Genomic DNA, 21,768 nt, shown 5'->3' on the forward strand with positions numbered 1-21,768 from the left:
CGAGCGGGTGGGGCCAACAACTGGCACAATGTTTGGCCATGGCCATGTCTTTTCGGCCGGGTAATGCCGAAAATTTGACAAATGACGTCAGAAGAGGGCGTTATCAAGCGGTGGGCGTGGCATCGCAGGAGTGGGAGGAGGACGAAGGCCAAAGGACACACGGAAGCGCAAGAAGGCGGACCAGTTACAATGCAGTTGACAAGAAAGTCGCCCTTTGGATGGATGTCTATTATAGAATAGACGCCACAGGGACAAGGGAACTTTTGTCCACGCAAAAGGGTTAAAACACTTAGAAACCAACTTTAAAATATATACATATAATCATTCTCAGAAAAAGAAAAAAGAAGGAATAATTTAACTTATTAATTAAATAATATTAAATAAATACGATAAATAGAAAAAGAGGGAATGAATATTCCAATCCCAAATACCTTTGTACGTTTTTAAACTAGTCCAATCAATTTGCCACCTTTTAATCAAATGCAATGGCTTTCCTTCATATATTATAAAGAGTTAGAAAGAAGAAATAAAATCTTGCATTCATTACAAAATGTTTTCATTGTCTTCTATTCTGTTAATTGAATTACTTTTGTAGCAAACCCTTCTTAATCATTCCATTAAATCCAATCAATAGATCAGATGAGTAAGAGTAATCTCCGCCCATCAAATAAAATAAGAGGCAATCAATCAATTCAACACCTAGTCTGCTTATTTAATAAATAGATTTACGCCTTTCTCCTAGCATTACGGGGATTTTAATGAGGCGTAGCATATAAATAGGAATATAGAATAAAGTCGACACTTTATCACGGCCTTTCATCGATACGCAAGATGGTTGACAAGTCGCATGCATATTTCATTCTGACATGGCTGCCATATCGATAACCCCGACTTATCCGGACTCCAAGATAGCATCTTTGGATTGGGGGATGGGGGTATGAAAAGCGATGCCGACATGGCCATCATCTCCATCATCTCTTGGGGAGCAGGCGATGTCTGTTGTGCTAGTGGGAAAGGCCAAATCAATTTAACACTTTCAACTAAATTATTCATTTTGCATAATAATTTTCAAATCTGTCAAAAATGTACACACACACCCCCACAAATACACAGGATTTTCGAGGCGTCTGCACTTTCACACGCTCTGGAATGGGGGCGTGGCATTTTGGGGAGGTGGCGGCGTTTGCGAAGCGCTTCCCAAAAAGCACTCAAATAATTCCCGGGCGTAAGCTAAACCAGCGCAAAGTTGCCGAGAGCTCACAACAATGGCAAACGGAAATTGGGGAAGGGGTTTTCTGTAAGGCAATGAAATCGGGAGTTTTTCTGGTGGAGGGGGTTGGGGCTTTCGGGAAAATGGAAAACCCTTTAACCGTGCGTAGGCTCCGCCGCCGTCCGCCAAGCGTCGCAAATTCTGTTAAGCGAAAATTTCATCAACGAGCCAGAATTTTCATTCGCCATTCAGACGCTCGAGCCACCTGCCCTACCCATCCATCCCCCCCCCCCCCCCTCGTTCGTTGTCAAAATGAAAGGAAAATGTCTCATAAATCCTTTTAATATTAAAAGAGCTCGTTCTACGCGACAGCGACAGCCCAAGCCCAGAAAAGCGGGCTGGGAAAATGGAGGAAATTCGGGCAACGCACACACTTAAAATTATGTGGCTAATGGGAGCAACTTGCCTGGAAATTGCTCGCGGAACTGCGGAGATGTCTCGAATTGGCGACACATGTTCAGCGGAAAAGTGGGAAAATCATGGGGATGGGGGGGCAATGCGGGGCACTTTGCCAATTGTCATTAAATGTAATTTTTAAACCTGTTAGCGCATGTGTGCCATAAAATGTGAGGTTAAAAAGGGTTTTTCCTTTCGGGCCTCCCTAGGATGTCCTTTTTTCTGTGCTGCCATTTGGTTTTATTGTGAAATTAGTCCGCAAAAGCGGGTTTATTAAAGTTCGCCCCAAAATTCCTGATGCGTTGCCCGAATTTCCAGGCTGGGCGGCCAAAAACGGGTTAAGGGGTGATTTTCAACGACAACAATTTGTAACATTTGCCGCACTTCCCGCAAGAATTTCAGCCGCAGGGTTTGGGGTGGGGGTGGCAAGAAAAAAGAAAACGGGATTGGTTGTAACCCACTCGAAAAAAGAGCTCCAACATCATTCAAAGTGACAAATTATCCATGCAAATTTTATACAAAATAAAAGGGGGAGGCCAGCTGAACGCCCGCCGCCGTGGGAAAAAGTGTTGCATACTTATGAGTGTTGGCGAAGAGCTCCGGCCTGAAATATGAGCATTGATAGAAAGTTTGATAAATGCCAAAGGATGCCATTTCAGGATGATAACAGGAAGAAGGCGGAGGCTATATGTATGGAGGCTGCTTATTCAAGCATTATCTTTGTTCATTTCCTTTTACACTTTCGGAAATAAAATGCTACCAAGGAATATATTTATTACGGGTTTATTTAGTAAGGTTCTTAGAGAAGTGAATTTAAAAATCTTGTAATGAATGCATTAATAAAAAGTTTTGAATTCCTAAAATTAAACTAAGGTGTGCATAGACTTTAATGAAGATACACTAAGTTTATTGTTCAGCAAATACTTGCAAAGTAAGGAAAAGTAAACCCATCTTAAATCACAATAAATTTTTTTTTCGGATTTCCTTACTTATATCTTCTATCTTCAATTCCTTTTAGACATCCCAAAAACCCACATTTTCCCAGTGCACGTTTGCGTATCCTTACTTATGCATAATTCGATATGCTCCATCAATGCCGCATTTTCCGTTCTCGGTTTTCTGTTTTTGTCTGGCTTTTAATTGAAATGACCATAATCACACACAGCCACAGACAGGACATAACGCACTCACACCCCCAACCACGTACACAGATACACACACACACACACACACGCACATGTGGATCTGATCCCAGTGCGTTGAGCCCAAACGAAATTTGTGCAATTTCCGTTACTAATACTTTTTGGTCAATTTCCTTCGAAATTTGCTTGGCCAGTCGAATCGGCAGGACAAAAAGCCTTCGTTCGTTCGTCCGTCTTCCCTGTTGATTTATTGCCCTGACAGAAGGAAGTCCCATCCTCCGGTCGCTCCTTAATTTCGTTGATATTTATGCGGCAAATGTCCCAGCGAACGTAGCCAATAAACACGTTCCTGTCCTCCTGTCACTGACAAGGGATAATGGGCCTGGTTCATAGAGAAATCAGCATTTGAATATGCCCCAGGGACGAGGGCCGACGGACTGAGAGTGAGCATGATGCCGGCCCTTCAAAGGGAATGCAAATTCCGACTGAAGTCCTGCTTTTTTTTCGTCCAGCTTATACTTGTAAATCAAATGAAATATATTGCCGGGCACATAAATACATTTTCCTAGATTGATGTCGAAGAGTTGAGCTCCCCAACTGATCTGAACTCAGCTGAGTTGGCATTTTAATGAGCTCCATAATGCGACTGAGGGGCCAGAACTAAAATGGCGCATCGCTCACAAATTGGTTGCGAGTGGGTGGCAAAAAGGATGGCAGAAGTCCTGGCAAGTCACCTTATTTATGCATAACAATAATGAATATTATACAACAAGCCCGAAATGTAATTCTGTGTAATTAATTATTAATTTATGCGCATACATTTAACTCACACGCATTGTCGTCGACAGCAGGAGCAAAAGGAAAGGCAAAGGCAATGGCAGCAGGACCAGGACACATGTGTGTGTCCCTGTCACCCCTTCGCTCCTTGTATGTGTGTATCGGTGTGTGTTTGGCATTGGCATCCTGGCACAATGGCGGCTGGCGGATACGGAAACTGTTTTGCTGCCGTTGATGCCGATGCCATAGAGAAGCCCCGGCCATTGTTGTTGCCGATGCCAGGCTTACCCATTAATTGGTGCTATTTATGGCTTGATTGGATTTAAACACATTCAAGTTGGCGCTGTAGTTTACCCCTTTCAGCTTGTGGTATCTTATGAAATGCACTTTTTTAAAATCTTTTTAAAACGGGCATAACAGCTAAAAATACACAAATAGCTTAATTCGCATTTTTGGCGTATTTTGTAAATATTTTATTTCTTTTTTCCCAACAAATTTTAAAAATATTCCGAACCAAATATCATTATGACTCAGAAGTATTTTATTTGAAAAGCTGTCTTAAATATTTTATATAATTTATACATTTGCATTTTATAAAATGGTTCATTTAATTTTATTATCTTTTCCAAATAGTAAATTTTATTTAATTTTAGTCAATCCATTTTCACTAATAAAATTTTTAAAAATCAAAGCAGCTATTATTACTTTTTATCTATTTTGTTTTTATATAAGTTATAAGTATTTATTTTATGTGATAGTATTTATTTAATATCATCTAGGAGTTAATCCAAAAATTCCGTATTTAGTTAAAGATTAATGTTAGTGTTCATATTATGTTTTCCAAGGGTGTATCCCAGTCGAGTTAGTCACCTCCTTACCCTTTATTGCCGCTGCTGCAGCGACTAACGACCAACAAAGTCGTTCCTGATGCTGGTCGCATGTTGCTGCCCCTGTCGTTCTAATGTTAAGTTGAATTGTCATTAAAATTGTCGTCCATAATTTCGACATTAAATACACACACGCAGCTAAGGCTGCTGCTGTGTGTGCATGTATGTATGCACACACACACACACACACACATGTAAATTGTGCGGCAGGCCCCCCGATGTATGCAACACTTTTGGCTTGGCGAGCAGAGCATAAATGCTTGCCTCTGCTTAAGCAGATGTGTGAGTGAGGTCCTTGTGCGCCTGTGTGTGCGGAGCGTGGTTAAAAAGTGCCAACGCAGCATGTTTTCAACATTGTTTAAATTTATATGGTAGACAAGCGAGCACACACACACACACACTCCGAGGACATGGATGGGACATCCTGGACGGCCGCAACTTGTGCTTAAAGTTTTAAATTTGCATAACACAGCAAAGGGAGCAAAGTAGCAAGGGAGCAAAGTAGCAAAGGAGCACAGAGCTCAGAGCATCGAGTCAAGGAGGGTCAGCCCAGGACATTCGAGTCCTGGCTCTCTTACGTAATTGCCGGGCTCATAAACTCCAGGACCAATCATCATTAGGCGCTCGGTCATTACATAATTATCGCAATCACAACTTGCAGGTAATTGAAATTGTGTGTATGTGTGTGTGTGGTGTCCATTCGGAGTCAATTTCGATAAAGTTTTACCTCGATTCCGATTCGTATACTGGCTTCCATTTAACGCTAATCACTTGCAGTCACACACAGCCAACTCGAAACTCAGTTTGAGCCAAATAATTTGTCTTTCTATTTCCGTTTAATGGCCATCGGAAGCGGAGAGGGCCAGAAACTTTCCCCACTTCGTCGCTGGCGTAGATTGTTTTTGGCCAAGGTCAAAAACGCGGGCCACTCGGGGCGGGCTAGGTGACGGTTTTGCTTAATTAGAACATTCATTAATCAAATCAAAACCATTTGCCACCCCGGGCTTAGGCCTAGCCAAAAGGAAAAACCAGGCCAGACAAAGAGGAAAAGCGGCCGGCGAACGAAACAAAAAAAAAAATGAAAGAGGAAACTTTTGGCGAATGGTGGCCAAACACGCACAGGGCCAAGAACTGGCTAAAAGGAGGAGAGTAGCAAATAAATTCGGTCGCATAGAAAAACGACAAGCGGCATAACAAAGCGCACAGATTCAGCCAAGGGAATGGAACACGGAGCCACAGGATGAGCCAACGTAATACAACAAAGGACGAGAAACGGAAAAAATGCGACCATTAAAACACATTTGTATATCTATTTTTGGGGCGAAACAAGCTCAACCTCAAACTTCAGAGCGGCGGGCGGTCCGCGAATGCCACAAAAACCCCGAGACCCCGGAACACAGGCCCCAAAAACCCGAAACTCTAACCGAAACCGAAAGATACAGAAATGGAGAAAAACGGTAGCCCAACAATGGCCAGCACAGAAATACTTAAAACTACTTTAATTTATGGCGCACGCATTTCTGCGTTTAGCTCAGCCCCTTTTCCGTTCATTTCCGCTGCTGTTCATGGGTGGGGTTAGAAAGGGGGGGAACCACGAGGTCTGAGGCCAAAGCAATCAGTCAGCAAACAACATGGCTTTGAGCCCTGCCTTCAGTCACTCTTTCAAAGGATACTCTCTCTAATAAGTCCTTTTTTTGGTCCGCAAAGAAATACACCATTTCAAAGGCATCTCGAGACGAGTATCCAGAGTTTTCTTCCATCAAATTTATAAGTGTAGACCCGCCTCATATATGAACCAGCCTGTTATCAGTGTACGTGGCTGAGATTTGGCTGGGAAATTAATGAGAAATCATAAATCAGAAGATAATTGGAGAGCTCTGGCGGCCTAACAGGATTTTTTTTATTTTTGGTCGGCTCTGGCGTTTTACAAAGTCAAAGCGATATCGCCAGTGACTGGGCTTCCCTGCGCTGCAGCCAGTTGCAACCGCCTCAGCGCCCTCGTGCACTGAGAAAAATGGGGGAGTACAAAATATGAATCCTATCAGTCTGTGGAATCTATTCTGATGGGTTTTTTGATAATTACAGAACAAAGTTTGGGTAGTCATATACTAATGAATTCTTAATGTATGCTATAGAAAAACTGTCTTTCTTATAATACAAGCAAATTAAAATAAATAAGATTGTCAATTTTAAGGGGATTTTATTTAACACTCTTTTTCTTATGGCAGGTACTTACAGGCCAAGGTTTTTGGAGTAATTTTTAAAAGAATTCTTTAAGGAAGAACTCTCTAAGAAATAATAGTTTCTTATATATCCTAAGACTCTACATATGGGACTCTACAACAAATTCTTAAAATTTTTGGGATATCAGAAAAAGGGAAAATATCTGAAGACCCAAATAAATGTTATATACAATTAATTATCGCCATAAAATTGTAATCAGTATAACTTAACACCCATTTACATTATCTAAATAGCTTGATGTATATAAAAATAGCTGGATCCTGTTTTTCAATGTTTTTTTTCTCCGTGTACGCCCCTTTTCTGGCTTTTCTGCCAACTGCTGAGTGGGTAAATTATGCATAAGCGCACTACCAGCCACATTATGACGAGGCAGGCGGACGTCTGATGCAGAACGCAGCTGCCTGGATTATGTATGAGTGGTTTGGTGGTAAGAGAGCTGGAGGGATGGAAAGGTGCGGGGAGTTGAGGGCTGGCAACTCACTTGTCAACGTGCTCATCACATTTCTTCCCAACCAAACGAAACGAAACGAAATGCCCCCTTACCACCAACCAAACCACCCATTTTGCCGTTTATGCGCACCAAGGCAAACAAACAGCAAAATATTTGTATGCTAAGCCAAACACATGCGAGCGGCGAAGCCCTACAATGCCACGCCCCCTTCCCAGCCGCCCCCATTTCAGAGAGTCAGCCCAACGCGGCTCAAGTATTTTGCATTGCTAAGCAGAAATTATAAATCAGGGCAATTGTTGAAGATTTGCAGCCCGCACAACTAAACGGGATGGCAGGCGAGGGCGAATGAGAACCGGAATGAAAATGGAAAATGGGAAATGGGAGCGGTAAAGGTGCGTGGTGGCAGGGGTGGGGTGAGGGGAAAGTGGAAAGGGGGGTTCTGGGATTGCGGCACGCACGCCTCGCTGGTTTCCCGCTACACGGGCGCTTCTGCCGCTGCTGTTGTTGACTAACTGACTGGCTAAGTGACTGACTGACTCGCTCAGCTGTCTGTCCTGCACTTCAAAAATATTATACAAAAATTCTAGGTATTCAGGAATAAATTGTACATTAATACAAAACTTGATATGTTATTTAAAACACCCCGTAAGGTCTCACGAATGATGAAGACAGTTCTATAACATATCATAAAAATGATTCGGAATCGATAAGTCCCGTAATTAATGGATTCAAATCGATAATTTTATTGGAACCTCTCTATGTGAAAATTTTGATATATTATCAGACTCCCTATCATTAATCTAAATTTTATTTTTCTTAAAAGAATCTCTTTATGTTAAATTTATGAAGACTTAACTTATTCTTAATTTTCTGGACAACAACCTAAATAACTGGATAAATATCTAAATGGTCTATTTTTTTAAATACAATATTACATTCAGTGTTGAAATGTAAAGTATAGTTTGCTTCCAGCCCTAATTCAATCAAGGAACTCAGGCCTGGCCAAAGAATTTTTCCAAGTGTTTTTTGAGCCTCGTCTGATGAACGTGCACAGGCAGTCAAATATTTTGCAAGGACGAACGTGAAAAAATAAATAAAAAATTCCCACAAAAATGAATTTAACGAATATGAAAGCAGACGCGCGGCGAGACAAGTGGGGCGGGCTGCAGGGAGGTGGAGGTGGAGCCAGAGAGCTGAAATCATAATTTAATTTAACGTATTTTTCGTTGCCAAAAGACAAGACGCGAATCATATACACACAAACACACCCAGCGAAAAGCGACAAAAACAACAGATGGCAGGACGTTGGAATGGGGAGAAATTGGAAAGCATAACTGTGAGGCAGATACGGATTCAGGGATCCTGAGAGTCACAATCAGCGGCAGGAACGGAACAGAAGCCGGAGTGGAAGTCCTGCTGCCAGACAGGCTAAAAGCAGCGGAAATAACACGCTCCGCAGCGCCGTTTAAAAGTGTAAAAGCCGTCAAGAAGAGAGAGAAAAAAAAATTGGTATAGAAGAAGAAACAGTCGCGAGTTTTTCTACGCTCGTGGTATGAGTCACTTTGGTAATAGAATCGCAGCGCGTTTTGCCTGGATTTTAATTTTAGTAATGGAAGACAATGGCAGACGAAGATGCGGAGAGACAAATAAGCTTAGCCAGCAATGCAGCATCGCGAGGGGGTAGAGCACTACCAAGATTTTGCCAGATTTATTGCGCCACGTTGCAGTTTGAAGTTGAAGTCGGGACACATAAATCTATGGCAGCGCACAGGGCAAATTTACACATGATTGTTATTATTTAATGCTGTTATTGTAGCGACTGTGGCCGCTGCTGTTGCTGTCATGCGGTTTTTTAAACGATTTTTATTAGTGGAAAGGAAAAGCGGAAAGCGGAAATAACAGCCACGCGCCGTAAAGTAGACAACACATTCTGCACACATTTCTCCGCTTTCCCCTGCCCTTTCACCCAGCGCTCGCCCCCGCTTTCTCCCACACTTTCCGCGCACGACATGCAATAAATGCATTTTGCATGGTGTGCACGTAAATGACCGCCGACGATTTAAATTGTTACGCTGTGGCCGGCCGAGCGTTGTCTGCCATCAAAATGCATTACGTATACGCAATAAAAATTACGTATACGCCACCGTTGGCGTGCGTGTGTGTGTGTGCGTTGCACGGGGGAGTGACTGCATTTTATGCGTGCCGCGCATTATCATTTAACATTTCCGGTCCTGTTCGGTTCACGAGGTCTTTTCTGGGCGGTTGTAACAATTGGCTAAATAGTTTATTGTGCGCTGTGCCCGAGTTTGGTACGATGATGCCGGGGGCCATCGATTGATTGGCCATTGAAATGCACGGTGAGTGTTTGACCGGGAGTAAATCATGGTGAATTATGCAATTATAGCGATCATCAGGGATTAAATAGGTAATTGTTTTTTCCACCTGCTTTTTAAATCTCTCACTGCCATTTTATCATCTCTATCCCCAGCGAAAGCATTTCCATTTCAATTTCCCATTGCCTGATGTTTGGGTTAAATATTTACCTTGCCTTTGCTACCTTTTGGCGTTTTTCATCACTCGTCGAAAAATTGCAGTCGTTCTGCTCTGTCAACTAATCATACAGAAAGCATTTCGCCCCCGACCAAGTTGACCAAGCTGCTTGGTCACAATAATTTTGTAAATTATTGCGCATACGCCGCGTGTGTTTGTCAACGCAAAATAAAAACGTCAGCTGGAAAACTTTTAAGCATATTTTCCTCCCGGGGTTCGCTGAGGTTTATCCTGAGCTTGAGTCAGGCCCTCAGCTCATTTCCAGCTCAAATAAGCGTAAGTAAATTTGTAAGACAAACAAACAGGGGGCCAAGAAAAACAGAGACCTGCTGTTGACGATGCCACCAGCAGCAGCAGGTGGAGATTGGGAGATTGGGAGTGGGCCAATGGATGGGGTTGGCGGCGGAGGTGAACAGGTGGACAGGTGTACAGGTCCTCGAGGAAAGTCTGGCCTGTGTCGCTCATCAGGGGCAGCTCCCAAGCGCCGAAGCCAAGTCAAGCCAAACAGCTCCGGGCACCAGAGAAAGACAGAGAAAAATGAATAGCAGAGGAGCCTCTGCCTCTGGTCCGGGGCAATATTCATTCCGGTGGCAAACAAACACGCAGCAGCAACAATGGCCACAACAGCAACAGCACACAGAAAGAAAAAAAGCGTAGGTCTCTAATGACAAACTACGTCGAGGAGCTGCAGCTGCTACTCCTTTAAATATAGAGACGCTCTATAAAAAATATATTTAAAGAAAAAGAGTAAGGAAAGTCTTATCAGATTATTTGGGTTTTAAAAAAGCTTTGAAATATATTTTAAGGTGTCTAAAAGTATGCAACAAAATTTTAAGCTCAGAAGTAGTATGAATTCATTCAGAAATAAGACCAACCTTTATTAATTGCATACTTTTAGACATCTTAAATTACGTTGAAAAGTGATCTTAAAATCCCAAAGGATTTGAATGACACCCCCTATTATGTATAATAGATTTCAATTTCTTGAAATCTTTAAAATTGAAATAGTTAAGATTAACTTAGAACATTTAGAGCTGAAGAAAATCATGTATGGAGTACAACCACTTGATATAAGATATTATATTACTTCCAAGGGTAATTGATCAAGGTTTTGTGAAGCTAACTCTTCCTGCAAAGACCTTCTTCATATTTAACTTTAAAAAGTTCAATCTTGGTGGACTGTTATGTACCCAAAGCCCGGTTTTTCCTGGGAAATCCTTGGATTTTCCCTCACTGCAGTGGACAACAACAGCAAGCTGACTAACGCCTCGGACGCTGCCATTTGTGGCACGCCCCCGCCCACCTCCGCCCACTGGCCCAACGCCCCCTCAAGTTAGTTGATGAACTTCGTGTTCAAGTTGTAGCACAAGAGTTGACGCCTCGCAGCCAAAAACTGCGACGGCTGCTGTTGATGGCCTCGCATCTGGATGGTGGTGGAAAATGGGCGGCTGGATAGAGGAAAAGCGGGGGAAATGCCGCCGCCAGCTGTAACACTGATAGCAATTCCAAGAGACAACAACGGGCGCCGAGGAAACTCCTGAGCAGCTCTTTGCTTTTCGTGAGTTTTTGTTTTTCTTTTAGTTTATTTTACTTTCGTGTGCCGTGGCGGCGTCGGCATCTTCACTTTGGTTTGATTTTATTATGTTTTTCTTTGGGACCGCACTGGCCCCCATTTTCCGACCCGCTGACCCCGCCCACCATTGCTTTTCCCTTGGCCACATGCTGCCAAGAGTTTTCTTTGGCTATATTTGACTTGGCCCCGGCGACCTTTCGAGAGGTTGAGCAGGTTGAAAAACAGAACAGAAGCAGCCGAGGCAGCCGAAGCAGCAGCAGCAGCAACCCGAGCCCCGTTACAATATCAAGTTAATTGTTTGAAATAAGTGTTGGCCCACCCACCGCTTTTCCACCGCCTGCTTTTCCTTTTCCACTTTCCAGCAGACCTATCTTGTTGCTGATGTTGCGGTTTCTTTTGTGCCGCCTTTGGAAACTACCCACATTTATAGTGTTGTGGTCGAAGCTTTTCCCTTTTCCTCAGCTGGTTGTCAACGCCAGCCGCAGCCCCAAGTTTCCCTTGTTTTTCCCCCATTTTCGGGTGGGAACCCTCATCCCATTTCCCATTTTCCTCTACTTGTCTTTTTTGAACTTTTTTCGCATTCGCATCTCTTTGGCTTATTTTACTTTGACTGACTCTCGCCACGGAGTCTCAATGTTTGGAGTGCACTTTACCAGGCCAACTTGAAATGAATCTAATAACTTGGCCCACACACACACACACACACACAGGAAGCAAAAACAATGCCCTCTATTCTGTTTTTTTTTTGGGGGGGGGGGAAGGGAAAAGCTTGTTGAAAAGCGGATTTTGTTTTGCAAGTTGCTCGAGTGCTTCGGCGGTTTCTTTTCCACACTCCACACTTTTCGCATTGTTCTCTGGCAATTGGAATATTTTACTTGAGGAATTTCCCGATGCGAAGTTATAAGTTTGCAGCCTGCCAATGTTAACAGCTCTATTAGTTCAATTTATTTGTCTGGCAAAAGGGAAAACAACAATTTTCCGGGCGTAACGAAAAGAAAGCCTGTGTGACATTTGCCAAAGACAAAAGTGGGCGGGGTGCAGGAATTCAGCTTGATTGTGTTTGCAATTTCATAAAATAACAATTCGCCAGCGCCTTGGCATCTTTCATCCTTGTTATTGGCGCCCTGATTGCCGCCGGCGGTTGTCGCTTTTCCTGGCTTTTCCGCAGGATCAGTGGGGGAACGGAATGCGTTCGTAAATAGCTGGCAAGGTGTGGGCCCGGCATGCGAAGTCCCCTTCCACCACTACCATACCAACCAAGAGGCAGGACCCCAAGTCAGGCTCCCGCTCCCGGGGCATGCCAAATTCAATTCACACAAAATACCCGTAATTCAACACCCCACGGATGGAGATGAATATGCCACTCCACTGACTGATTGCTTTTGCCTCCAAAGCAAACTCCCCCAGGGCGCATTGAAATGAGTTAAACCAAAGGCTGCCGCTCAAGTTATCCTCGTTTTCCTCGATTTCCCTGATTTTTCTCCCCCGTTTCTCGACGACTTTCCCGTGTCTGAGATTTCAGCAGCACTACAGCTGAAGGAAAAGCAGCAGCAACGGCAGCAGCAGCAGCGACATCTCAAGCGACTCGTTGACATATTTGTATTGTATTCAATCGATGAATTTCTGCAGCTTCTTCGCCGCATGGCCCATAAGGGAAAATGACTTATTTTGCTTACGCACACACTGAACAAGTCCTCAAGCAGCAGCTTGCCATCCTGCCATCCAGGCATCCAAGTATCCTGGCATCCTGGCATCCTGCGCCGGGGTTGATTGCTCTCCCGCTCTTTCTTCCCCTCGTATTTTGTCCCTCTCTCTCTTTACTATACACAGAAAATATATTATCTTTATAAAAGTTATTCCCAATTTTTTTCTGCTGAACATATTAGTTCCATTGTTAGGTTTAGGTCTAAAAAATTCATTGTGATTCACTCGAACCCAGTAAACATTAAATAAATTCATGTGATTGTATAAGTATAAAATAAACCATCAATATATTATTTCACAGAATATCTGGACCTTATTTGTCGTTCTATATGATCGCTAAAAAAAATACTTTTATTTTTGTCCTAAGTAAATTGTATGATCCTTAACTGCCCTGAAACATTTATTCAATAATACTTATAATGTTATACCAACTATTTCAATATTTTAATTTCTAAAATAATATTTGGTAAATGGTTAGTATATCTGACTTTTCTGAATTTTGAAAGTTGAAACCCAATTTAAAAATGCCATTTCAAACTATTTGACAAGCACATATTTTTTCTCATTGTGTATGCATTGACATTCGTCCTGTTTGGGCTCCCGCTCCGTTTTCCAGCGGAAAAGTTTGCGCTACACATTTTTTACTTGGCTGACTGTCGACATTCGCGTTGATATTAAAATTTTAATAAACCCCTGCACGTTGACTGGGGGAATCTTCTTCTTCAGCTGGTCCTCCGTTTTGAGCTGCTGCCTTTGCTTTTTCAGTTGCTTTTGCTGTGGCTCCTTCTCCATTCGATTGCGCCCCGCCGTTTTCCGCGCTTTTCCCAGCTTGTTGCACTTGACGGAAACGCGTCAGTTGGGCGCTTTCGCATTTCCCCCGAACTCACATTTGGCCCACAGTTGAGTTCCCAATTGGTTTGGCACAACGCACATTTTCATGCGGCGACGAGACGAAGAACGAAAACGCCATAATGCTGGAATTGCCATATATATCCTCGAGCACACACTCCAACTCGTGGGTCCCAAAACCCAGTCCCAGCTGGCTGACAGCAATGATTTCTTTTGCCTCCACGTGAAACATGTTGATAAATCAAATCCCAGCCCAGTCAATGCCAATGCCAATTTGGTTGACAATTGCTTTTTTCGGTTTTCCCGCATGAATGACAGCTAATTGCTGAGGGGTCGGAGATTACTCCCTCTTTTTCATGTTGTTGCGATTTTGCCATTTTGCAAAACTACAACAGGCTGGAACTTTAAGCCCTTTTGAAAAACCAACTGGCTGGCTTCCATGTCAGGCAAAAGCCAGACATTTGTAATCCATGTAGCTGTCTCCGGAATTGGCTTTGCGGCATCGGACAATTCAGAGAAAGGCTGGCCGAAAAGACCTAAGCGCGTTGCCCGGAATGAAATCAAATAAAATAGTTAGTAAATAATAAAACAGTCGAGCACTGGATTTGGGCTTTCGAGGATTTTCGAGTGGAATATAGGGACTTTTAATGCCCGCTTAGGCAGCCGCTTGCCGCTTTTATGGCCAACGGCAATAGACGAAAATTTTATTATAGAAAACGTCTTTTGGGCTCTCTGAGAGCGATGCCGAGGCAGTCAACAAACCATTAAACTCAAGTGTTTACCACAAGCCCAAGTCACTAGACACAAATCTAAAATGGCAGTTAGACAACTCGAGCGATGTGGGACAGCGGCTAATGTGGTTACGAAGATGGGTTCGGCTAGGAGCTCCTAGGTGAGCAGTCCTGCGAGGTCCTCGATCTCGGGACTAAGTGCTTCGAGCTGTGCAATTTGGGCGTTTGATGGCGAATTTATTGCCAAACTGATGAAAGACGCTCATGGTTTAAGCCGAGCTTGAGTAGATGGGTAGTTATCAAAAGATATGCTTTTTAAGACCCAGAAAGAAGGTTTATTTAAGACGATACAAAGAAAATTAAAAGTTTTCTTGGAGATATATTAAATAGAAGTGAATTATAGAGAAATATGATATTATATTTAAAGATATTACTAGTTGTATAACAGAAAAAAGTTAAGAAAGGGTTTAAGGACTTTCTATATAAAGCATACTTCATGATCAGTACGTATTCCATATAAAAACATTTCATGTTATTCAGCCCATCCTCTTTTATCCGCTCAAATGAAGCCATTGGCCTATTGAAACATTCATCAACAAAAAGTTGATGGAGGCACGGACCGCTCATCAGAAGTTCTAACCAAGTTGAAACCGCACTATAAATATATTTCAACTTATTTATGACCACTTTTCGATGAGGGTTTATTCGCGTTTACAGGCGGGTTATAAAATTTATGGGTCCGCAGGTCAGAGGTCGAGGATCAGGGCAGAGAGACACGCGAATTCCGATGCCGCGTTTATTTTCCTGGTGCGTAATTATTTTTATGACATTTTTCCCTGCCTTTTTGAGTGGCGGAGGTGTGGGGTCTAGATAGCCGCGGCTATGGGCCATATGACCGAGGTCCTTTTGTCCAGCGACCGTGTTGAAGTGTTGGCGTTTGCCAAACAAATTAAAAGCAAATTATAACGAAGCAACGAAAATGAAACGAAACGAAACGAAACGAAGCGATATTATCAGGCAGCAAGGACACAAACTAAATTTTAGAGTCCTGCCGGAGGACTTGGACTTGGAGGATTCCGGACTCCCGACTCCGGATTCCGGATTCCCCCCGCTCACTGATGATGGTCGTTGGAATTTTAATTTCTGTGTTGTGCTTTTCACTCGGGCAATGCCACTTAAAGCGATTTACTTGCAAATCTTGGTAATGGATGGCAGGCAAGGTGAGAAACGTGCCCGAGGACCAGAAGTCCTGCGGAGGGTGCGAAACGTGCCTGACGTTGGACATAAATTAATTTATTGCGTGCGCGCCTGGCCAAGAAAACAGAAAAAAAAAACGTACTGAACGGAAAAAATGGGAAAACGCTAAGAACAAAAAAAAAAAGCGCTAAAGAAGGAAGGAAAACAAAAACAAACGGCGCGATTCGTTGAATTGTTTGAGCTGCCAGCATAAAAATAATTCATTGCATACTTTTTCGTTGGGACGGGACCCAAAACTTTCATTAAATAGCATTAATAATTAAGAGATGAGGGTGGCATTTAGAGGGTATTTAGATATTTAGGGGTCTTACAATGGGCTGCTTTATTGGCTCGCTGGCGTTAAATATTATATAACCAAAACATTTAATAAAGGCATTAAAATGAGTAATGTTAATGTGAGAGAAAGTCATTTACATTATTCTTTAGGGTTTCGGAATTATAACTAAAGGGGGTGAAGGTTTTGAAGCAATGTAGGGGATGTTACTTCGATGGTCCTCAAGATTTTTTAAGCAAGTATATGATAAACTTTTTATTAATTCTAAAAAAATGTAACTGTAGTGGGTGTCACAAAAATCGCAAGGGTTTTTAAATAATTTATAAAGGTGTCTAAAAGTATGCAGTGAAAAATTAACGTCGCCTTGCGAGTTGATGGAAAAGTGTTGCATAGTTTTAGGCACCCTTATAAAATGTTTTAGGACCCCAATGATTTTTGTGGCGCCTTTCACAACTTTTATATATTTTTTAATTTAGCCAAGACTATTTTGTGTTAGATTTAGATATCTAAGGGACTTACAACTAGCTTCTTTGTTGGAATTGTGGCGGCGGCGGCTGCTGTCGTCGACAGCGGCGCAAACGTCGACTGCGGCGGCGGCGGCGGCGCTGCGACGGCGGGCGGACTAATCGCTTTAATTGTCGCCTGCGGAAGCGGCGGCTGCTGAAATAACTCCGCTGGCTGCTTCACGTAGAACAGATTTACTCCAAAGTGTGAAATCTTGATGGGTTTTATAGCAACACCTTCGACAGGAAATGTGGTTGTGTGGGCCGACTTAGCTGCGTCGGCTCGAATGGCTAAGATCGGCTGGCTGGCTGATCTTGGCTATATCTTTTGGCTGGCTGGCTGCTGCTGTATCTCTGTAGCTGTCTGCTGTAGCGGATTTTCCCTGTTTTCGTAGGTTCGTTCACAACTTTTTGAGAAGCTCTAGTTTCGGTTTTATGTTTTGTCAGTATTTCTTAATATTTTGTTGTTTAATTTTCGTTTATTAAATCTTTGTTTTTAAAACACTACTAAAGCTCAACGTTAGACAGCGCGACAAATGTCCTGCTCCTGTTTCGGACTTATGTTTTTTTTTTGTGGATTGTTGTTGATTGCACTTGAACGCGTTGGTTGCCAAAAGCACACGGTGACAAAAATCTCAGGACGCGATTGCGAGAGAGTTTCTTTACTTTTTGAATTCAATTTTTTCAAAGGCGGTTGGACTTTTTGGGCTTAATTACTTGGCTCGATGACTCGATTGGCTGTCGGCTGTGGATTTCTTGGTTTCACACTAGGCTACTTGCACGGTTTCAATTTGCTGAGGAACAGAACGCAACGACTGCTGGACTCGCTTGTCTGATAACGACTGAAGGACTCTCGCGAATTGCGTAGGATTTTTAGCAACAGCCGAGCGCAGCGGGATTCTCCTGAGCGTCGCTGCCGGCGTCGCAGTCGGCGCCGTAGTTGCTGTAGCTGTTGCCTTGCCGCCTTTCCTTTCCGCTCCCCTCGCCCCTCCCCCCTCTTCCCATCCATCGACGGGCGGCCGGCGCAGAAGCATTACAACAGCGGAAGTGGTTAACAGAGAGAGCGAGCAGGACAACGGGCCGGGGAGAGAGAGCGAGAGAGAGCGAGAGCGCAGGATGCACCCCCACTCGGATTGGAGCTCTGTTAACTGCGAGCCCGCATCACAGCCAGGGTTGTCGAGTCTGCCCAGTTTTTCCAGGATAATACGCAGCAGAAGCGGAATCCTTACAAGTTCTAGGGGGGATAAGCTCCACATACTAAATAAATGCAGTAAAAATAGGAAACAAGTATTGCTGTGATTTTAAATCACTTTGATTGCATACTTTTAGGTACCTTTATAGGGTTATCTTAAATCACTATAGAAAATATACAGCAAAAGCGGAATAGTTACAAGTTTTAAGGGGATAATCAGCTCAACCTCTGATATGGATACACCAAAGAAGAAATAACTGGCTAATCAATTTTAAATCACTTGCTTGGATCACTACAAATTTCATTGCATACTTTAAGGATCTATAATAAGTTAATTCGAAATCACTGCAGATCTCAAGAATATTTTCTGTTTTAAAAGGAAATACCTTTAAATAACAACCTACTAAACCTATTTAAATAAACATTTAAGATAAAAAATCGATGGCTTTTGAATTTTGTCACATGCAAATGCAACACATTACTATTTTGTAGGCCTTAACATTTACTTTCCCCAATCCACAAAACTTTTACCGACAATGTTGCAATCGAAAACAAACAAACAACAAACATTTGACATACACCAAACATTCACTTTCAGCAGCAGGAGAAATGAGTTAACAGCGCTGCGAGAGAAAACTTTCTCATTGCAATAGCAGGAGAGAGAAAGGATAACGAGAGACACTTTTCTCTCTCTGCGGAGAGAGAGAGAGAGTGAAAGGGGAGGGAGCTCAATCGAGAGAGAGCTCGGTGCTCCACGCGCGTCATTGTTGCACCTTTATGTTTGTTTTCGTGGGTGGCCCGCACTGGGAGGAGAGAGAGGGAGAGAGGCGGAGAAAGGACGAGGAAAACGAGCAGGGAGCAGCGAAGAGGGAGCAAGGGGGGCATGAGACGATGGCGCAAACAAACAACAATAGCGATTCGAGTCGGCAGAATGTCCATGTAACCTCTGCAGAGGGTGTCGCTGATGTGCCGATGATTATGTTGATGAATAAGGATAATGCCGATGTAGCCAGGTGAGCCCTAACTCTTTGTTCGAGGAATACAGGATGAAGGGTTATGATGGGTATTTCTCTTATATCCTGGTCTAATTTACTTGCATAATAGAACTTAAAACCTCAAAGTAATTATTATAAGATATTATTAAGATTATAATATGATTTTAATTTTGTATTACTTAAATTATTTGCTATATGTAGGTCTTCAATTAAATAATAATATCCCTAACAGCTATTATGATTATCACCTAAAAAGAAATAATATTAGCATTGGGATCATAACTAAAGTTATTTCCTTAATATTGTTATATAAATCAAAAAAGCTTATATTATATATGCGGTAATCGTGAGTAATATGATTAATTATCTTATAAGTACTCATCGTTGAAACTATCTATGTTCAATCGTCATTGAAATCATCTTCAAGTGAACGAACATCAAAGTGTTCTTCGTCTCAGCCGGATTGCAATCCTCGTCATAAGTATCTTTCCTGGTCGTATCTTCATCGTAGGCAGCTGTATCTGCATCATAACCATGCTCATCATCATCGTTATCATCATCATGGGCACCGACGTCCTCGTCGTTCCCATTCTCCTCCATTGTTGTTCGTCGTGTGTCTCGTGCGTTGGTGAAAGTGTCAACTTGACATTGCCTGGAGTGCACGCGCCACCGCTCTCTCTCACACACACACGCACACACGAGCACACATACCCATGCAAACGAGGACTCTCCAGGCACACATACAGTTACAGCTACATCCTTACAATCCGCTTGCGTCAAATATTTTGTTGGCCCCGGGGCAATTGTTGTTGCTCCTCGCTGACATGCGAATAATGCTCGCAGCTGGGAATTTTGCTCTCGCCGAAAAAGGACCTGCTTCCGCTCTCCCTGCTCTCTCTGTACCATGATTTGCCGCTCTCTGCCTTCTCCCGCTCTCTGCGCAAACGCGGTGAAAGCCTTTCCCCTGGCTCCAAAAGGAAAAGCGACAGCGCAGTCGGCGGCGACAGAGGCTGCTGCCATGGCAGCTTTATCAGTGCCATGAAATGTTGTTCCCGGAAAATAACCCAAAGGAAATGCTGCACACACACATGAGTGCTGCGCGGGTGTGTGTGTGTGTGTGGGTGTGCAACCAGCAGCAGCAATAACTGTGTACATGTAAATCCTGGTTTGCTTCATTTGCCGATTTGGAGCACCGTCCTCCACAGCAACCCGCTCATCCGATCTCCCCGCGCCGAAAAGCCCGCCGGCACTAACTTTGTACGCTTGATGATGATAATAATGTTGCCCCTTGCCAGCTGCACTGGGAAAAATACTGTCCTTTAATTGATTATTAGGAAGAATTGGTTTCTAAGAATGTGTACTTAAATAGTTGTATTGCTAGCATACAAATTATGCCCTTAGAATCACTTGGTCCCCCTTTTTGCTTACCCAACTTTATAGAACTTAGAACCCTTATATTATGATATATTAGCTGGTGCTTAAGTCAATTTTCATATTAAATATAATATGTTATATAATACAACGGATACTTTGGGTTAAATAAATAAACATACATTATTATAACAATCCTTTAGGATTATAATTGTAATAATATCATATATTTTAAATAATCAACAGAGACTCTTTGATAATTATAATGAGATACTTATAGATCCCAGTATTTCTTTCTGTGCCTCAAACGAACCGAACCCAAGCCAACTCAGCCCAGTCCCAATCCCTATTCCTATAGCAAACCCAAACCCAAAACCCGGCCCATGCCAATCCAATCCAATCGCACGGCCACACCAGACATCGTCTATGGAAATTCGCATGCCGATTTTCGAGCGATTGCAATTGATTTGTAATGTATTTCATTGTTGTGTGAGTGTGTTTGTGTGTGTGTGTGTGTCGTTGGGGAGGGGGGGTATAAAATTTGTATTGATTATTTCTATTGCCTTTGTTCGCCGGTCGTCGCTTTGTTCGCCATCTAATGATAGCTATGGGGGCATTAAAAATGTCATATACAATAGTTTTTTGTTTGCAACGAACGGATGGCATATAAAGCAGGACTTAAAGACCAGGAAGTGGACCAAGTGGCAGGTGCATGGCCAATGGATAAATTGTAAACTTGGCCGCAAAACGCCGCATGGACACGCAGCGTCGAAAAATGGCCAAATAGGAGCAAAGGGGCGGGCATCAGCTGGGGAATTGGCATGTGTACAAGTCAATTATGGGTCAAAATCCTCACAGGAGTCGAGTTCAGTTGAGTTGAGGCGAATCGAATCGGGCTGAGCTGAGTGGCAAACACTTGAAGATGACGCCAATGCCAATGTCGATGCTTTTCTTAGCTTTTCCCTGCTTTTCTTTGCTTTCCTTGTTATTTATTTTCCCCCGCCCCAGCTTTAAATTCGGCTTCTCAGCGCAGCTCAGCGTAGATTTTTATGAGTTTTTGGCTGTGCTCCTTTTTATGCTCGGCTTGGGGACAATGCAGGGGTATATGAGCTGTATAACGACCACATACTTTTAGCTAATTTTAGGAACCCAGGAACTAGCAGTAATAAGGGCAACAAAGTTGGTAATATATTCTGCTTAAATCTTGTTTTAAACCTTCGCTTCACCCACACTCGATGAAATGCATCCAATTTAAAGCTAGATGTTGAAGGTTTTCTTCACTTTTGTTACCCAAAACCCATAAAAATGTATTATTTACAATATGGAATAGATTTTTCTATTCAAAGACCTACAAGTTTATACGTTTTCATATATTTCAGATTTGTTAAAGCTTATAAAATGTAAATATTGGGTTTTTTCTTTAAAAGGTTAACCACACATTTTTGAACTAGATCATTTTTCCCTAATTCCTGCTACCCTGAATTGATTTTGACTTATTTATGGTTATTGATATTGGCAGGATTGGTGCTACCGGGTATCATGCAGTCGTAGAAATATGAAAAAAAATATAATACAATTCGTAATTTCGCATTTTGCTCGATA

At 42.6% G+C, this 21,768-nt stretch overlaps 1 protein-coding gene across 9 annotated transcripts in view; it reads right to left on the minus strand.

The window, feature by feature from the left end:
• Nucleotides 1-21,768, minus strand: part of LOC119553817 (RNA-binding protein Musashi homolog Rbp6) — a 185,806-nt gene that overhangs the window by 68,337 nt on the left and 95,701 nt on the right. Inside the window, exon 1 of one of the 9 annotated variants that reach the window (XM_037864445.1) lies at nt 16,625-17,445. The exons of the other annotated variants lie outside the window; for them this stretch is intronic. The gene's annotated coding sequence lies outside the window, so the exon portion shown is untranslated. Of the gene's footprint in view, nt 1-16,624; nt 17,446-21,768 lie in introns of those variants that run through there. 9 annotated transcript variants of the gene reach the window in all.

This window comes from Drosophila subpulchrella, chromosome 3L (genome assembly GCF_014743375.2).
Source record: "Drosophila subpulchrella strain 33 F10 #4 breed RU33 chromosome 3L, RU_Dsub_v1.1 Primary Assembly, whole genome shotgun sequence".
NCBI lineage: Eukaryota > Metazoa > Arthropoda > Insecta > Diptera > Drosophilidae > Drosophila > Drosophila subpulchrella.